The sequence below is a fragment of the Lissotriton helveticus genome, chromosome 12 (genome assembly GCF_964261635.1).
Source record: "Lissotriton helveticus chromosome 12, aLisHel1.1, whole genome shotgun sequence".
Taxonomy (NCBI): domain Eukaryota; kingdom Metazoa; phylum Chordata; class Amphibia; order Caudata; family Salamandridae; genus Lissotriton; species Lissotriton helveticus.
Window position 1 is genome coordinate 674298248 of NC_136073.1, and position 19515 is coordinate 674317762.

Genomic DNA, 19515 nt, shown 5'->3' on the forward strand with positions numbered 1-19515 from the left:
TTCGGTCAGGCTTCAGAGGGGTGAGGGCTTTGCCGGATTTCTCGGCTTCGATAGCGCTAAGTCGAGGTTGGGCCCTAGCATACTGGGCGGCCATTTCGATAGCGTGTTCTACGCTTAACCCCACATGTTGACGTAACCACCGTTGTGTGGCATACGGTAGGGCCTCCATGAATTGTTCAAGGTATATTTTATTGAGGATTTCCTCCTTGGAGCAGGATTCCGGCTTCAGCCATTTGTTGGCGGCCATACGTAGGCGAAAGAAGAGAGTCTTTGGGTTTTCGCCGGGCAGGCCTCTTTCCTTTCGAAACCGTACTCTATAGGCCTTCGGGTCTAGGCCTAGGTGGTCCAAGATCACTTCCTTAACCATAGCGTAAGGGGTGTTCCCCAGCGCGTTCGCAGCCTGATAGGCTGACTGTGCCTCTCCTGACAAAAGTGGTGCGAGAAAGAAAGGCCATTTCTCCTCAGGCCAACCCAAGGCTCGGGCGGCCCTTTCAAAAATTAGTAGGAACGCATCTGGGTCCTCCCCCGGGATATATTTCTGTAGCGCGATGCCTGCGGGGTGGGGGGTATGCACTCGCGGTTCTCCCGTCGTCAGGGGGATGGTCGGCGTCACGTTCTTCATGCCTTCGATTTGCGCGGTCAAAGAGGACTTAAAGAGGTCCCTGTCAGCTTGTGCGGCTGCCAGCTGCCGTTCAACGGCCCACTCGAATTTTTGTTGCCCTTTTATTATGTGCTCTATGAGGGTGTCCATCTTTTCGCTGCAGATGGGGGATGTTGCTGATCCCACTTCTGACACCACGTGTCCCAGGGGGGCGTCGGCTATGCTTGGCTCGGGGGCTTCTACTTGTTCCCAGGGGGAGGCGGACAATGAAGATACGGAATCCTTGATGAGGGAACGTAAAGAAGGCTTTATTTTTATGTAGCTACGTCTCTGGCGACTCGTTAGTCTTTCACGAGCAAAGGCGGCAGAGTCAAATGGGGGTTTCTTCGGTATATCCAGGATGCCTCTCGGAACACCTTGGGCGGTCTTCGTCTCGTCTTCTCTCTCCTCGGGACATGCAAGCAAGAGAAAAGAGAGAACTTGTCAGGCCGTCGCTTGTACTCTCGGGATGGGGCCGGGGGTGAGGGACACCAGTGAGGGAGAACTATGTACACTCCGGGCTGTCAGTGCTCGTGAGGGAGGGTAGGTGTGCAGGGAAGTATACAGCCACTGGTGCTCACTCTCACTCTAGGTCCTGAGGTTGGACCCTTTGAGACACCCAACCCGCTACACGCCCCCGTACCTGTTGAAGCCACGCCCCTCCCGTGGGTGCGTGGCAGGGCGAATCGTGGGACCGTTGGCCTCCGGGCAGCGTCTCTGGTCCGGACTTCTCGTCGCTTCGTCGGTCTTCTCCCTCTCGCTTTCGGCTGGCTCGCTGCGGCTTCAGTCCTCCGGCTTCCTCCTCTTCCGGGTAGTTGTCAGTCTCCTCTCTCGCTGTGCTCTCTTTTGACCTTCCTTCCGGGTCATCGAGGGGCGGAGCCACGTCCACCCACTGTGGACTCTTAAAGGTATCGCCGTCCTCGTCCGTAGGAGGCCAATGGTATAACGGCTCGTCGTTCCATCTGGGATCCGGTCGCTGTAGAGAGGGAAACTGAGCAGGTAACAGGGGAGCCGGCTCCCACCAAGCACATTGTTCGTAGTCCTTCCAGCCATCCCCGTTACACACCTCCCCCCCTGGCTTCTCCCGTTCGGGGAGAGGCGGCATACGGGACAGGTAATCAGCATTACCGTTTTCTTTACCTCTGCGATGCAGTACCGTAAAGGAGTATGGCTGCAGGGAAAGCATCCACCTCAACACCCTAGCGTTCTTACTGCTGTTTCGATGCATCCACTGCAATGGGGCGTGATCGGTATGTAGGATGAATGGTCTCCCTTCCAAGTAATAACTCAGCTTTTCTATGGCCCACTTTATCGCTAATCCCTCCCTCTCGATAGTGGAATATCTGCTTTCTCGGGGAAATAGTTTGCGGCTAATGTATAACACCGGGTGTTCCAGCCCATCCACCCCGGTCTGGGACAACACCGCCCCTATACCCACCCAGAGGCGTCGGTGGCAAGGATAAAGGGTTTCTCAAAATCAGGGGACATGAGAACGGGGGCTGAAGTCATACATTTCTTTAGCTGTCGAAAAGCCGAGAGGGCTTCAGGGGAAGGGTTGGCGATCTCACGTGTCTTCTTCTCTTTCCCTAGTAGATCGGTCAAGGGTGCCGCCTTCTCTGCGAATCGGTCTATGAATCGGCGGTAATAGCCGATGAGTCCGAGTCTCAATTCTCTTTTGTTTGAGGGAAAAGGGACATTCTCTATGGCCTTCACCTTCTCTTGTTGAGGGGAAATAGACCCGTCCCCCAAGACGTACCCCAGATATTTCACGCTGCTGTACGCCGCTCTGGATTTTTTTGCGTTAATGTGCAGTCCCGCCTGCCGGAGCGCCGTTAAGATAGTTCTCAAGTGCTCGAGATGTTCGGCCCAATCCTTGCTATAGACGACGATATCGTCTAGGTATGCTGAGCTGAAAGTGGTGTAGGGTTGCAAGACTGCGTTCATTAGGCGCTGAAAGGTCGCTGGGGCGCCGTGTAACCCAAACGGGAGGACGGTGAATTCATACAGGCCATTGTCGGCGATGAAGGCGGTCTTCTTGCGGTCCTCCTCTCGGAGCGGCACCTGCCAATACCCCTTCGTGAGGTCAATGGTGGTAATAAAATGGGCATCCCCGATCTTTTCGATTAAATCATCCACTCTCGGAATTGGATAGGTGTCGAAATCGGAGATGTCATTCAGGGCCCTAAAATCCATGCAAAACCGCTTGGAACCATCTGGTTTGGGTATCAGGACTATTGGAGAGGACCACTGGCTGGTGGAAGGGCGTATTACGCCTAATCTCAGCATCTCTTGTACCTCTTTCCTTATGACCTCTTGTCGGGCTGCTGGGATGCGGTACGGTCGGATCTTCACGATCTTGTCCGGGGCAGTGTTGATGCGGTGTTCTATCAAGTTGGTTTTCCCAGGCAGATCCGAGAAGACATCCGTAAAAGACCTCAGTGTCTCCTGTAGACCGGCCCTGCGGGGTGGGGGGTATGCACTCGCGGTTCTCCCGTCGTCAGGGGGATGGTCGGCGTCACGTTCTTCATGCCTTCGATTTGCGCGGTCAAAGAGGACTTAAAGAGGTCCCTGTCAGCTTGTGCGGCTGCCAGCTGCCGTTCAACGGCCCACTCGAATTTTTGTTGCCCTTTTATTATGTGCTCTATGAGGGTGTCCATCTTTTCGCTGCAGATGGGGGATGTTGCTGATCCCACTTCTGACACCACGTGTCCCAGGGGGGCGTCGGCTATGCTTGGCTCGGGGGCTTCTACTTGTTCCCAGGGGGAGGCGGACAATGAAGATACGGAATCCTTGATGAGGGAACGTAAAGAAGGCTTTATTTTTATGTAGCTACGTCTCTGGCGACTCGTTAGTCTTTCACGAGCAAAGGCGGCAGAGTCAAATGGGGGTTTCTTCGGTATATCCAGGATGCCTCTCGGAACACCTTGGGCGGTCTTCGTCTCGTCTTCTCTCTCCTCGGGACATGCAAGCAAGAGAAAAGAGAGAACTTGTCAGGCCGTCGCTTGTACTCTCGGGATGGGGCCGGGGGTGAGGGACACCAGTGAGGGAGAACTATGTACACTCCGGGCTGTCAGTGCTCGTGAGGGAGGGTAGGTGTGCAGGGAAGTATACAGCCACTGGTGCTCACTCTCACTCTCGGTCCTGAGGTTGGACCCTTTGAGACACCCAACCCGCTACACACCCCCGTACCTGTTGAAGCCACGCCCCTCCCGTGGGTGCGTGGCAGGGCGAATCGTGGGACCGTTGGCCTCCGGGCAGCGTCTCTGGTCCGGACTTCTCGTCGCTTCGTCGGTCTTCTCCCTCTCGCTTTCGGCTGGCTCGCTGCGGCTTCAGTCCTCCGGCTTCCTCCTCTTCCGGGTAGTTGTCCGTCTCCTCTCTCGCTGTGCTCTCTTTTGACCTTCCTTCCGGGTCGAGGGGCGGAGCCACGTCCACCCACTGTGGACTCTTAAAGGTATCGCCGTCCTCGTCCGTAGGAGGCCAATGGTATAACGGCTCGTCGTTCCATCTGGGATCCGGTCGCTGTAGAGAGGGAAACAGAGCAGGTAACAGGGGAGCCGGCTCCCACCAAGCACATTGTTCGTAGTCCTTCCAGCCATCCCCGTTACAGGGGGTAATCTCCAGCATGGTTGTGGCAGCCGCGAGGGGCCATCCCAGCTCCAAACGAGCTTCATATGCGCATGGTCCAATATAGAAATGTCTGAGATGGTGACTGTGTCCAGTGTGCGCAGCAAGGAATGTGTGAGAAAGAGTCAATTCTAGAATAGACCATGTACCCGTGTGAGTAGAAGGAGTACTTGTGAGCATCACCAAGCCTGTATCTCCAAGTGTCCACCAAGCCCATATCCGAGCTATACTTTTTAAGTGCTGCCCATATTCCGCCCTTGTCCTGGAAGAAAGTGGGGTGAGATCCATCTGGGGGGTCCCACACCAGATTCAGGTCACCACCCATATTATCCCCTTCCACAGAATCTAGCTTCTCTCGCAGCAGGTCCCCGAGAAACAGGTTTTACACCTGCTTGGGGAAATAGACATTCAATAGATTGAGAAGGCGACTGCCCTTTTGTAAGGTGAGTTTCACACAGCGAACATTAGTGTCTCGTACCGTTTTTACTATCTGCGTGTAGAATTCCGCCATACACACAATGGGCAGGGTGGATGTGATGGTAGCAGCCCCATATGAGAGAGTGTCGTGAAAAAGCAGAATCACTCCCCAGCATAGTAAACTTTCCTTCAAGGATGTATGCCCCATTTGGAGGCAGAGACCAGGACGAGGCCGTGTTCCAAGTTCTGGGAGGGGGTGGGGTGGGGAAATCAACGAGGGGACAATGTCTGCTAGACCGCCAGTGGGCGGGTGTTTAAAAAGAGTAGGTGCTCTTCCTTGTATACTGATCGAACAGTGACAAAAAAAAAATTTGAGGTAAACCTTAAAAAGGCCAACAGGGGCTAACAGCTCCATTCAAGTCTAGCTGCAACCAAAACTCAAATGCGTCAGTCACAGTGGAGAGGTCATTCTCTAAAGGCATGAATAGAGGCAGTCGGTGTCCAGTTGCAGAGGGCCACCATCAGGACCTGAGAGGGAGGTACCATCCTGGGACAGGCAAGTCGACTCAACCATAGAGACATCCACAGGCTCTGGGATCCCAAAGCCTGCAAGTTCAGGGACTATGTTTGGATGAGGATTCTGCACAAGCAAGCCTTACAGTTGTGGGCCCACGCTGCCAGGGAGAGCAGAGCAGGTCAAAACACACCTGCCAAGCCAAGCGCGGCTCTCAGCAGTAAGTCCTGCAGAGGGTTCCTCTTACACAAGGCACTGATGCCCAGCCAGAAGATCCAGTGACTGGGGACTCTACCGTCCTTCAAGCTTTAGGGGAAATCCCTTATCAGCGCCGGCAGAGCCAGAGGTGCAAAGTCTCAAAGAGTCTGTGGTCCAGTTGGCCCGCGGAACTGTCCCATAATGTCTCTTTTTGCGTCCTGAGCCTTTGCCGAACTAGGAGCCTTGTCCATACGGCGGGGTGACACCTGGGACAAAATGGGATGCAAAGATTCTCTAGGAGAGAAGCGGGAGGTGACATCGTGCCTTCAGGCAGGTCCGCCTTTAGTCCAAGAAGTTCTTTGGCTTCGGCCAACAATCTGTTTTTTGCCCTCCCACGTAAACATGTGGAAGAAGGGGTGGCCCCATTGGTATCGGATATTGAAATCTCGTAGTTTATCTGTAACTGGGCGGAAATCCCTGTGTCAACGCAGGGTGACAGGGGAGAGATCCTGTAATAGTTGAATGTTGTAGTTGCGGACTGTTAGTTCAGCTTTACTCTGCGCCTCCTTTAGGATGGCATACTTCCCAGTAAAAAAATGGATGTGCGTCAGTATGTCCGGGACAGAGTCTGAAAACCATAGGGAAGGGCCCACTCAATGTGCTATATCCAGGGTCAGGGGGATGGCGGGGTAGTATCATCGTCCCCACGGATGGTATGTAGAAGCTCTGCCGTAAAAGACATAATATCGCTGCCCTCTGCCCCTTTGGCACCCTTCTGATGCTTAAGTTCCACTGGCTCCTATTTTCAAGGTCTTTCTGCTTTATTTGGAGCTCTGTATTTTTCCTCCAGTGACCCTACCCTCTGCCCGAGCAGAGGGTAGGGTCTTCAGAACGAGCTTCCACTGTGCGCTACACTTAGTCTACTTGGGCCACCAGATCTGTGACCTTGCGACGGATACCTTTCAGACACGACTTGAAATCTGTCTTGAGGGACCCGATTTCGCTGCGGATCTCCTGTAGAAAGCAGTCCATATACGCTTGAGAGACGTGCACCAGCGCCATGCCTTCTATAGTTCCAGAAGCCAGAGAAGCGGCCACTTCAGCGTCGGGGCAGGCATTTTATTCCAGAGGGAGGTCACAGGATTGTCTCTTGTGGGACCCATGGGTGTCCCACATCCTACTTACCACGCGGCGTGACGGCCACTCGCTGTGCAGAAGAGGGTGTAGGCAACTGGGGAGGTCCAGGCAGGGATCCTGGCTAAGAGGGTCCAAGGGAGCCCGGTTCCCAGATGCCTCCCTAAGCCTCCCAATGCTCAGCGCAGTCCCAGGAGGACGAACCTGCAGGCAGCTCGGCCACGTGTGGCACAGTGCAGCACTAACCCAGAGGGAAGTAGGCCAAGTTCCAGCAGTGGGCCCCCGATGGGTTGTAGAGGTGACCCAGAGGTCCAATAAATACTATCCTGCTGAGGCTAGGCCACCAGGGTCCACTTTCCCCAAACTCTTCAGTCAATAAAAGTACTCTGCACGGCCCAGGTATGTTGGGGTCAGCGGTAGGGGGCAGGTAGCATCAGGGGTCCAGATCATCGGAAGCCAGCCACCATCATCACCCAGGATAGGACATGATTCTTAATCAGTCATTCGCCCCTTGTTGTCAAACACAGGCCAGTTAAGGTGCGGAGTCTAGGGCAGGACAGTCTTCACCACTGTTCACTGTATGGAAGCCGTGGGTGGGGAGACCGCCGATCCACAACCCGAGCAATGCCTCCCAGAAGTCCCAATTAGGCACATGGGAGAAGCCCTGGGTCGCCCGGTGGGAGGACCCAGAAGGCGAGCAAAAGGGACCAATGCACGTTCCGCCCCCACCGGTTGGGCGACTCATCCGCTCAGAACCAAGCCCCTACCTCCACCCAAATGGGCTTCTCCCAGACTCTCACTGCTGTAGGTGAGGGGCGTAGTCAGGATGTCCGTACCAGCCAGGGTCCATCTGGGGCGATCCACCATATCCACAGGCAGTACGGGGGGACCTACAGCTCCCAAGAGGGCAGCCTGAGCAGGGCAGGAGCAAAGTCATGGCTCGTTAGGGCAAGAGTGCCCCAGCGCAGCCCACACCGAGCAGTAGCCGTCTGCCACCTGCGCAGGCAGCGTGACACCATGGTGGGCCCCACAGCTCCCAAAGTGGAAGTCTCTTCGCGTCGGGGCACCGGAGCAGGGCAGAAGAGACGTTGCGGCCCCTCAAGTTGACAGGGGCATCACCGAGCCAGGCTGATCCCCAGGTTCCAGTCCCACACAGCTAGGCCCCTTCTCGCGGGTTCTCCAGCCATTGGCAGAGAAGGGGGCAGTCTGGAAGGCCCAGACGGGCAGGGCTCAGTAAGGGTTATCCGCCACCACTGCAGGTAGCGAGACAGCCCCACAACACCCAAGATGGCTGGACCTCCAGGAAGAGGTCCCCATAGCTGGCAGGAGCGATGCCACAGTCAGTCAAGCTGAGGGGAGCCTAGACCCCAACCCGGGCACATAGTCTCCCCGTATATAAAAGCTTCACCACCGCCACCAAACATCGGACAGGGTCAGCCAGTCACCCCGGCCAGCCTGGGATCACTGTGTGGGCCTCATGATGGTAGCACCATCTCCGCAACCGCAGGCAGCCCCAGGGCAGCGGATCCCGATGAGCGCCCTCAGGGCCAGCAACGCTCTCCCTGCAGCAGGAGCAGGGTCCAACAGGTTATGCATGGTCTAGGCTGCTGTGGACCGGTCCCCGTGCAGTTAACACCTTTAGAAAGGCCTCAGGAGCCAGGAGTTGCAACAAAACACGCCTCCCTCCATGTGCTCCCAGGCCACGCCAGAGTTTGATTGTTTTTAACTAAAAATGATTTGATTAATGGTTATGATTACAAAAATGCACACTGGCCTGAAGAAAGTCGGTGGCTGCTGTCAATATTAAATGCACGATTTATATTTTCTGAATGAGGTTGGTTGATGAGGCCGCAATAAAAGAAAGCCTCCATACAGAGGAGCCTGACCTACTGGAGAAAGGTTTCCTTTTTGGGGCAAACGTCTAGCTTTATATATAAGGACTTAATCTAACTATGACAATATATTGGACTGTGGGAGTACAAAACTTTATATTAAACAGAACTACTGGGGCATTGTTGTATGGCATAATGCAGGAAAAGGTATAACAGAATATGGTGGAAAAAAAGGGCATGGAGGTACACATTCTACAGTGCGACATATGTCAATTTCTCAAGGGCAGATTGTTCTTGTTGCAAGAAACACTGCCTAATGAGGTTTATATAAATTAAATAACCTTCCAGTAACATATCAACCACTCATGGATAAAACTGGTGCTCAAGGTGTCATCAGGATGCCAACAAAAAAAATGATGTACTGTAGATAGGAACTACTTTTAAATCCAAGGGTGGTCGACTGGGTTACAACTTCATAGAATTGTTTTTTTATTATTTACTGTTAACTGCTACCCTGCCTCTTTTTAACCTGTATGAAACACCTACTAGGCATTCATAAGGGAGTCCTTATATATTCGATGTGGGTTAGATCTTTTAATGTGGGTAGAAGACAGGTACAGATGGGAGAGTGGCAGACAACAACACTGTATAGAGAGGTGTGTAGTGCACTTACAATATGAAATCCAAGACTGCTGTCTGAAAGAGTTTCATCCATGCAGTAAGAGAAACATACACAGAGCTGAAATCAGCAGACAGAGATATGACTGAAGCAAACTTTCATAGCTACTTTAGAAATGTATATAGGGTATCACTCAATCCAGATGTAAGCAAGCGTACAAGGTGGGCAAGGTTTTTTTTTTAACAAACCATAGGAGAATATGGAGCCGGTAGTAATACTAAGTAGTATGTGAGAAACGGCATACAGAAGTTACTCTTGTTCCAGATGGCCTTCCTGCAGATGTTTTTAAAATAGCGATTCAGTGGGTCACGCAAATATTAACAACATTGTTCAATCTTTACGTGACCCTAAAGTAGTTCCAGTTCAGTTATCGGTTACATACAAATAAAGTGGCATAATTTGCAATAAACAATATTCACGGTGGGAAAAATAACACGAGAATTGCGAGTGATGAAAGGTTACAGGTCAATATAAACAATTCATATGCTATGATATGGAATTTGGATGTAATGAAATGCCAAGGGGTGCTAATTACAAGTGTTACAGAAGCTTTGTTCCTACAAAGAACAAAAAAGCAAGGAAGAAAACAGAGCAGAGGTTAGAGAGTTGATCACAACTCCTTACTGTACATGCAAGGGTCAAAAGAGCTGCTTGCAAATGCCAAAGTCGAACGTGGAATGGAAAGGTCAGCAAAACAAGTGAAGAGTGGACAAAAGTCAAAGATGTTCTGCTAGTACGTTGGGCAGCTTCACAGCGGAAGGATTGTTACAAGGATACTAGCCAACGTCTTGAAGAAATTGCCTGCGGAACCAGGCCCCCTAAACAAGCAAGCTGGGATTTGACAATCTGCTACGGGAAATAGAGAAAACCTTGAACCCATCCGATAAAGTATGCCTGCCAACAACAGAGATTCAGAAATGATGGCAAGTATCTATTGGGTTCTATGCAGAATTGCAAAATCTGCACCACTTAGAATACTATATATATATATATATATATTACACACACACACAAAACACACACACACTTCACAAGCTATATCGGAGTCAAGAGAAGTTGACAAAGTTTAGAGGAGTGCAAGCAAAAACATGCCTCAAGTGTGGTGAAGTTAGTGCGAATGATTTGCATCTCTTTATATTGTGCACTGCCAAGTCCATGGCTGTTTGCATGAGTAATACCATCTCAGAAATCCTAACCTAGGAGACAGAGATGAGAAAATGTCTGGTTATTTTCAGAATGTCTGATTAATATTTATCTATGACAATGATCTAAAGGAAATGGCTGTTTACTTAATTATGTTGGAAAGGCAACAGATATGCATGCATTGGAAAAAGCAGTATGTCTGCAATTAGAGGTTAGGTGCAAACAGTATACAACTACATTAGATAACTATTCTGGTATGAAGCAGTCCCTTGAAATGTGGCAATCTTACACTGACTGAGCCAGTGTGAGTGATGAGTCCTCAAATATATATATGGTCCTATGATTACATGCATTTTGAATGGACGTCACGGGACTCAAATACCCATAGAGCCTCCAAGTAAAGAGGGACACAAGCAACTCTAACAGGAAATAGGAGATGGCAAATAAAGAGCATTTGAGGGGTATAAGAATTTTTTTTTAAACCGTTTTAACATCTAAAGAATTGTTTAATCCAGGCACCAGTCTCAACTTCACCGGCTTCAATCTGGAGAGCAAAAAAGAAACCAAAGAAACAAACTTGCTAGTATACCTTTTCTGGACTATCTTCCTGCTTTCTCCACTGCTTACCTCCATATCACCTTATTTAGTAAGGGGATCACTCAGATGGAATCCAGCAGTACCTCCTCCTCTCAAGCTATGAGGCCAATCAGAAAATAAGATGTCTGTGGTTATACCACTCTCCTCCTCAGAAGGTGGATGTTCTTACTCTTCTCAAAGGGTCACTGGCTGCTCGGAAAATCAGGTACACTACTCTTAGCAGTGCTTGAACTCTGGCAGCTTTACCCTGTCATCTTAGTCAAGGTCCGAGTGAGTTTTCCAAAAGCCACCAACCAGGAGCAGAGCACACTACACCGGGCAATCTCCAAAATGACAGAACCAACCACTGTTTATTCTCCTAATATTGGAATGAGATAAGATTTTTGTAATTGCAACGAATGGCACTCTCTACTGCACAAGAATATGCCATGTAGCACACAAAATTGATCAAAACTCGAAAAAATAAAATAATAAAAATTAACAAACCTGCAGGTCTAGTGACTTGCATAATCCACACGACCCAACTCTAACGCGCTAGCCCATAAACTGGTTTCAAATTCTGAGGTCCTATGTAAATATTTTATTTCATCAAGTCGCTTTTTTCTTCATTAACAAAGTTAAAAGCAACTTCAAAAATGAGAGTTCAGCATGTCTGCTGTAGAAAAACTATTTTGTTGGATTTATTAGACTAATCCTTTGCTCCATGTATAATAAAAATCTAATCCACATAAAGGGTACACATGACCCCCATAAGCCTCATCAATAGCAGTCATCAGTGTGGGGGCAAGAATGTTTCCAAGGTTATGTTTAAAAACTCACTTTTAATAGATACATTACTAAAGCAAGGTGCAATAGTGCACAGTCATTTACAGACAGCACATTTGTTTAAATGGTGGAAAACGTTCCCACTGACATGCAATTTTACTGATAAAACTATATAAAGTACAAACATTAACGTAGAAATTGGGTTTCAGAAAATATTTATCCTTTGCACATCACCAGGCAACGTGTTCTGATTTGTTTTAATCCCGTTCAAATATTTGTTTCCCCTTAAAAAAAGAAAGTGGTTTCGAAACTACTGAAAAATTTATGAAATCTTTCTACAGTTAATTTACAAGTTTTTTTAAATGTGTGCTAGAAAACAACTGACATCCTGTAGCCTTGCATTTCAAACCTCTCCAATGTCAGACAGTTCCCTTTACTTATCTTTTTCTGACTGCAAAGTTAGACGTTTTTGTAACATGATCTCCAGGCTAAAATAAGGAACAATTTGTAAGATGACATATGTTGACGTATGAACGCACAGTAAATGTAAGCAGATTTAAAGGAATCTTAATTGCTCTATCATTGTCTGAATCAAAAGAACACCTGTTCTTTGTCAGCTGGAGTCTCTCGTCAGACTGGGCCAGTAGTCCCCAAAAATAGCTTGTCCTTATAACATCTGACTCGCCATAGCGAACGGGCTAGCAGATTTCTCAGGCCTGTAGATCCCAGGGTTACGTGCTTAATGTTTATGGAGACTGGGCTTGGGTGAATATTTTATGTACATTTTCTGTTGGGAAAAACTCAATAAATGTGTTATATAAAAAGGGTTGGGGCCAACTGACGACTCCGTTTCAAACCCTTATGTGTTTTCACCTTAAAACTCCACACAAGTCTCTAGAGAAAGGCACATCTCCATATCCAAGAGACTTATTTAATACTAAAACCCCATGTTTGCACCACAATAGATCTTTATTTACCAGCCGAAGGGCAGACAAACTCAAAGATCCAAAGCATGTATCATCTTCTCAATTTACATGTTCTGAAAATAGTTACTTTATTGTAACCGTTTACAAGTTCCTGATACTGGAGTTACTTTAACAGTAGGCTCTTCCACTTTTCTCGCAAAACCCTGGGCAATTATTTGAAATATTTTTTTTTAAAATATTTAAATAATAAAACCATGCATCTCATCCTATATTGCTCCTTGAACTGCAAATCTTTTTTCGAAAACATTATCAGAACCCCTTACATATTTTATTAGATTATAAGTAAAGACTTGTTTGGCTAAGCTACTTCCACAGCGCACAAGCAGACAGAAGAAAACCTAGCAGTCCAGTACTTTGTGTCACATCAAGCTCAATTAAGTACACGTATTTCATGCAAATAATTAAAGATAAAATACTGCAGTATGTGTATTCCAATGTTTTTTTCTCAACTATGAACTAGCAGTCTCTACTTTTCAAGACTCACTTTTAGAACAGAGTCACTACTGCTTTGGAAACTTCCTCCCCAAGCTTATTCCGAGGCACGCCAAAAAAAGAAACAAGACTGACACAAGCATATGTCCTTTGCATCTGTGGCCAGTATGCTGAATCAGACAGTATACTGTGAACGTCACGCCCCCAAAACACTGAGGTAGCAAGAGCACTCTACTCAAGTCTGACAATAACAGTTCCCCCTATATGACAACTCCGCTGTAGTAGATGGAAGGGATGGTAAAGGCAGTAAACAAGCTGAGAGGTATATCCAAAAGTAGACACTGGTAGGGTAACACCAGCAGCAACAACTAGAGGGTGAAGAAAAGAACATTCCCTAGTATGTTGCTTGTTAAGGACAATCATTTGGTATGAGGTGGCCCCGTATGCAAAGGAAAGGAGGGAGATAAAGGGTTGATAAGCAGTCAATAAATCAATGGAAACAGACAAAGGGAGCCAGAGTTCCCCTCCAATTCTTCATTTTAAGGACTTTCAGGGGAGCACACTTATTAGCACAGACAGCGCAAGGATTAGTCAGCCAAGATGAAGCAGCATTCATGAACCCCGATCATGAGAAATAGGGGTACATTTGCTGAGTTTAGGGGTAGCTGGAAAACTACCTGGTGGTGCAATGACAGATGCAGATATGCTCTAAGACAAAGTACATGAACCGAACCAGAGCACCTTATCAAACCCAGGCTTCAATAATCCACCTGTACATGGCTACTTCTCAAAGAAAGAAAGCTGTGCAAAATCTAGACAGCCGGGAAAAAAAATAGTAACAAGAAAAATTTCAAGCCCAACTCCATCAAATCTTACAAATAAAATTTGCTAAGCCAATAGGTCTGGTGTTGGCTGCCAGTATCTGTCTTTATGAATGCTTATTTTGTTTAGTCATGGTTTTTGTAAAACATTGTTTTTGAGAGAGTTGCCGCACCATACCAGGCCCCCCCCAAAAAAAATCATAAAACCTTTACCAGTCCTGCAGGTCTAGTGAACTGAATAAGCTACAACACCCAACTGTAATGTGCTTAAGCTATAAAGCAGACTCAAAAAGTGTGATTCTAGGCAAATATTTTATGTCACCAAGCTTACTTTTTCTTCGTTATCACACATGAAAGTACCTTCAAGTGAGTTCAGCATGCCTGCTGTACAAAAATGATTGTGCTGGATTTAAGAGAGTAAAATTTGGTTCCATGTATAATAAGAATCGAGTCCACATATAGCACCTCAGCACCATCGTTAAACAGTTCACTTTATAAAATCATCTAATATTGCGGTCAAAGAAAGAAAAGCAAACCCAAAACTCCAGAATAAAATGAGCACCAATTTATATTAAGAGATAAGAAGACATTTAATCTTGGTCTTTGAATGCACAGCAAATGTGACAAGATAAAAAGAAGGACATCTTTGTTGCTCATTCACTTTCTGAATGACGAGCACACTCGTTCCCTGCCAGCTTGGGGCAACTCGAGTAGGAGGGGTAGGGGCCCTCGGTGCAATAAGCAGAGGAGGCTATCTCAGCCCCACTCATGACAGAGTGGGGCACCCTTGCACCAAGTTGAGCAGGAGAACCCTCTGGCTGATTTGAACAGCGGTGAGAGGACACCCTTGTGCCGACAAGCAGCGAGAGCTTTGCTAAAGAGAGAAGGGAAAAGAGCGACCCTCAGGGTGACTGAAGCAGGAGGCCACCCTCAGGGTGGGGCAACTTAAGCAGGGGGCAGTGACCCTCAGGTGGGAAAACCCAGCCTCAGGCTGACTCAAGCGAATGGGGTACTCTGGCATCAGAAAAAAAGGAGGCAAAGTACAATTAGGTTGAAAAACAGTAAATACCTTTTTTCTAGATGAGTATAAACAGAAACTGTGGTTCCTGTTGACTAGTACAGTTAATACTGGTAATTGTAAGCACAATTGCAATAGAAAATGGTTAGGTCGATTCCAAAGGAGAAGAAACCATATACTACTCAAAGATATGTAATAGCAGTAGTTATATATCTATATATATATTCTATACTACTATTACAAAGAGAGAAGTGTGTCCTTTGAGCCAGGTAAACTCGAAAACTACACCACCAATACAAACACCCAAAACATCTTTGAAAACGTCAGGGCAAGCAGATGGACATAGGCTATGTTAAAAAAAAAAAAACGTTCTTTAAAAAATGTAATATATAAAAATGTAGTCCCTAGGAAGAAGCGCCGGCCGCGACGTGCGAGATGACATTACGAGCGCGGGGAGGAGCGGCGTACAGGAGCAGGAGGAAGAGCGCGGGACGCGAGCACGGGGAGGAGCGGAGAAGAGTGGCGGACAAGCGGGGAGAAGCGGTGACGACCAGCAGAGCGGGGAACTCAGGAGCAGGTAAGAAAGACTCCCACTGCTCAGGGGCCCTTAAGCAGCCTTAACGTCGGGGCGGGCGGGGCCCTGAAGCAGATAGATAGATAGAGATATATATATATATATATATATATATATATATATATATCTCTATCAATGAAATTCTACAAAAAAATATGTATATAGTGCAAAGTGTCCCCAGTGAAAATGGAACCTAGAGAAATAGTGACATTCTGCATTTTGTGACAAACACATGTTTTCCAAGTAGAAGTAAAGTCGACCATCAAAAATGATAAAACAATAGACGCAGCCTCCTTATACAATAATAGGGGCTGTTGATTGGTTCGCTTAGAATTCTTGTTGACTGTGTTTCACCCCCTAGAGCAGCAAGGGGTCTCTTCAGGACCTAATGATGTAGGGACATCTATAATTAAAGGAGGAAAAGGATAGGATAAAAGTGTGAGCACTGGAACAACTGCAAGGTTGTACTAGACAATATGAGGAGGGCTGTACCTGAAAAGGGGATGTCTGTCAGCGTGACAAAAGGGCACCACAAGGAGGTGAAAAGGTAGGAAGGGTACTCGCATGGAAAGGAAAAATGTAACATCCATAGAGTTAGTTCTGCTAAACAAGTAAGATTGTTTTTTCTAGATGAAGAAACTTCCATACAGGGGCAATAGCAACCAAGCAGCTCGCCCAGATGGGTCCGGACTAACTATCTCCACACGCAGCTTTAGAACTCTTGATTTTAAGCACATCAAGAATTCCAATGCCACCAGCAGCACGAGATTTAACCTACCTCCCTTTTTCCATAAAAACAACTCAAAACTAAAAAAACAACACAACCTGAATGGAACACGAAATTCAATTAGAACCAAAATAATAAACCCTAAACCAAGCCTAAAGATAACAATAAAGAAATGAACAAAACAGTATAAATAACTTCCTGTACACAACAATCTCTAAATTTGACAGATAATCACCTCTAACGCCTCAAATGCCTGTTCATACTCTCACCACACGTTTCTGCGCTATTCTCACTCGTCACACTTGAAAATGGTACACTGACACCGTCCCCGGAGCCCTCTTCGACTCGTGCGTTCCTCTGCACTGTACCACCTTAGCTACAAGTTCACAATTCCACCATTGACAAAAGTTCATTTGACAGCACACCCATTGGCGCTTATCTTATCAATCACTTGCACAGATCCATTCTTCAGATTTTCCTTCTTTACCATGTTGCTAGGAAACTTTATATGAACAGATTCACTCACCACCCAGTTTTTGCTCTTAGAACCATGAATCTTGTCATTTCTGCGTACTCCTCACCCGACTCATCAAAATGTAATAAGGAACTTCAGTGAGTATCCTCCCATGGTCACGATCCAACACAACGTTCAACCCATATAATTTAAATAAACATCTGGGAAACAACTTATCATAGGCCTTGCGATCCTTCAAAGTCACAAACGGTGTGACCCCAAAGACACTACTGGGGAGTTATGCGCTTTACCCACAACGTAGCTTGCAACAAATCCTACAGAAAAAGACCAGATGTGACACTACCTCTGATTGACTCAGTCACCAACCTGATTTATCTTTTTAACATAACCATTATTCTAAGGATGATATAACTACACCACTTATGTTCAATGCCAGCATCTTCAAGAAATTCTCATTTCAGTAGATAGGAAGTGTAGCCAATTATCCGACAAAAGTTCAGAAAGAAACCCTTCTCTAAAAAAAACATCTGTAAGAATTGTATTACAGCTTTACTGTTGGGTTCTCTCACAAACCTTACCTCGAACCATTTTGAAACAACCTGCTAATGCAATCAAATATTTCTGCTCAAGCGGTAAAATGTGAAAAGGATGTGGAAAGTCTACTCTTAATGGTTTCCAAACCCCTTCAGGACACTCTGCTTGTCCCAGAGTTGGTTTCCTGCACAACAAGCCCTAGTCAGTGCAACAGACAACACACCTTTCAATTCAAATTTCCACATCTGTCTATGGCCTGCCACCAATATTTTTCTTTCAAGCTCTTTTTCTTGGAAATCATACCTAGATTACCTTTGTGGCTCATTTTAGGCAACCTTTTTCTAACTGCACCCATTATGTCACCCCCAAAATGAAACCATCCTGTGTAGAAAGTTAATTTGAATTTTGCTGTAGGGTTCGACAATGGTCATTAGAGAATTCCCACGAGGCCACGCTTTAACAACAAATTCCATAACTTTAGCCAGCTCAGTATCCTTGGCAACTTCATATCTCCAATCTGCCTCACTAACTTGATTGCTCTCAGACAAACACACACTAGCACCCAAACATTCATTACCTACTTCGCTCTCCATATCGGGGTCATCATCCAATACAGGTAACCGAGAGAGACAATCTGCCTTTTTTATTTCTCCCATCTGCTATATGTTCAATTTCAACGAGGTGCTCCAAAAGCTTGAAGCTAAGGAGCACCAGTCAGGTGATTGCTTTAGTATAATAAACATTATTGCCACTCAAAATGGAAACCAGGAGTTTAGATCCAAACATAGAAATAATTTTGTACCCCAACTTGGCACTTTAAACATCTCAACAGTCCAAGTACAAGCGAGCATCTCCTCAATTACCTAATATTGGTGCTCATGTACATTTAAAGTACAGGAAGCAAAAACAATGGTATGATTACTGCTATCCCTTCGCTGTGTCAAAATTGTACCCAACACCACACCACTGGCATCAACAGTGATGCAGTTTATTTCCAGGAACAAAATGACTCAATAAGGGAGCTTTCATAAGTTTGTACTTAATTGACGAAAAATCAAGTACTTTCTTCTGCCCCCAAATAAAGTGGGTATTTTTCTTGAACAATCTGTACATAGGTACAGCAATGGTTGAACAATTATCTATGTACAGATACCAAGTTTATTTTCGGGCAGGAGAAAGAACTTACCATGTCTATTTACCGTGTAAGGTAAATGACAGCGACAAGGAGGAGGGAAATGAGAAAACAACGCTGCTGGGAGGTTGGCAACAAAAACACTAGAAGCTGAGTAACGTATTGCAGCAGGGAACGGCCAAGTTCAAGGTAGGATCTTCTCTTGAGCAAGACAGAAGAAAGCAGCCAAGTCAGGGGCTGAAACCGAAACTTCTGCATTAACATGGAGGGAACGCAACACTAATGAAATGGGATCCCTGTCTCCCAGTTATTCCAGATTCAAAACCCCAAAACAGTTCCATAACCACCGACACGTAATTCAGGCTCCACCCCATTGCCCCCGCCCTTACGGATTCTCAAATTTTCATTCCACCATACTCTCCACACCCCAAAGTTATTTATTCTCGAAACCCTTCCTCGTAAACTCCACCCAACAATCACTCCCCAGCCTTGCTTCTTTGCACTTCTACATATCGCGACTCCCGCTGGTCCTATGCACCCCTGAACTCTTTGTAACATCCAGTGCCTCGGTCACCACCCTCCCCTCCACGCCTGGATGTGCCCGGGAACATGGATGAGATTGAAGGGCCAGGCATGTGGCTGTCTCTGAAAAGCACTAAGCTCGTCCTGAGGCCCTGTTGGTCCACATGCAACTCTCTTCATGCCATACGCTCTGTGCTCTCCCCCTCTGTCCCATTGCGCCCCCCGAAAGGCGCTGGACGGCCGTGCAAGTCTCCCCCGGGTGCAGACACTCACCAAAGAGCCTCGCACACACTCCCAGACCAGTTCTCCAGTATGGCGGCGGCAGAGCGCGCGCTGCTACCGCCCCTCCCACCTCACTCTTCTGCTTGCCGTACCTACGGTCTGCACTCAGCCAATCCGTAGAGACAAAGCCCAAAAGCCTACTGGGAGTTGTAGTTCACCGTAGGCGTGCCCGGGCCGTAGATTAATAAAATAGAACTAGAGTGCCGACGTTGATGCAGATGAACGGAGTGAATGTTAGTGGACTTTGGACGCCATGCTGCTAGAATGGGAGCTCTGTAATTCACAGCCTTTTACTCGCAATGGGCTGCAAAAGTTACGCATGTTGTTAGTTTTTTTGTTTTTTGTGCCTCTAAATGTAAGATCTGTTGTTTAAGACGTGCGTTAGGGTATGTGTTTCTGTCACTTTGGTGTCTAGTAGTTTTAAATTGATGAAAACAATGAATGAGAGGTTTTTTTTAGGTCTGGATTT

General features: G+C 47.0%; 1 protein-coding gene across 2 annotated transcripts in view; it reads right to left on the reverse strand.

Moving 5' to 3' along the window:
* NUTF2 (nuclear transport factor 2) overlaps nt 1-19154 on the reverse strand; it is a 206753-nt gene extending 187599 nt beyond the window's left edge. For both annotated transcript variants that reach the window (XM_078668478.1, XM_078668477.1), the window contains exon 1: nt 19038-19154. The gene's annotated coding sequence lies outside the window, so the exon portion shown is untranslated. The remainder of the gene's footprint in view (nt 1-19037) is intronic.
* Between the last annotated feature and the right edge of the window lie 361 nt (nt 19155-19515).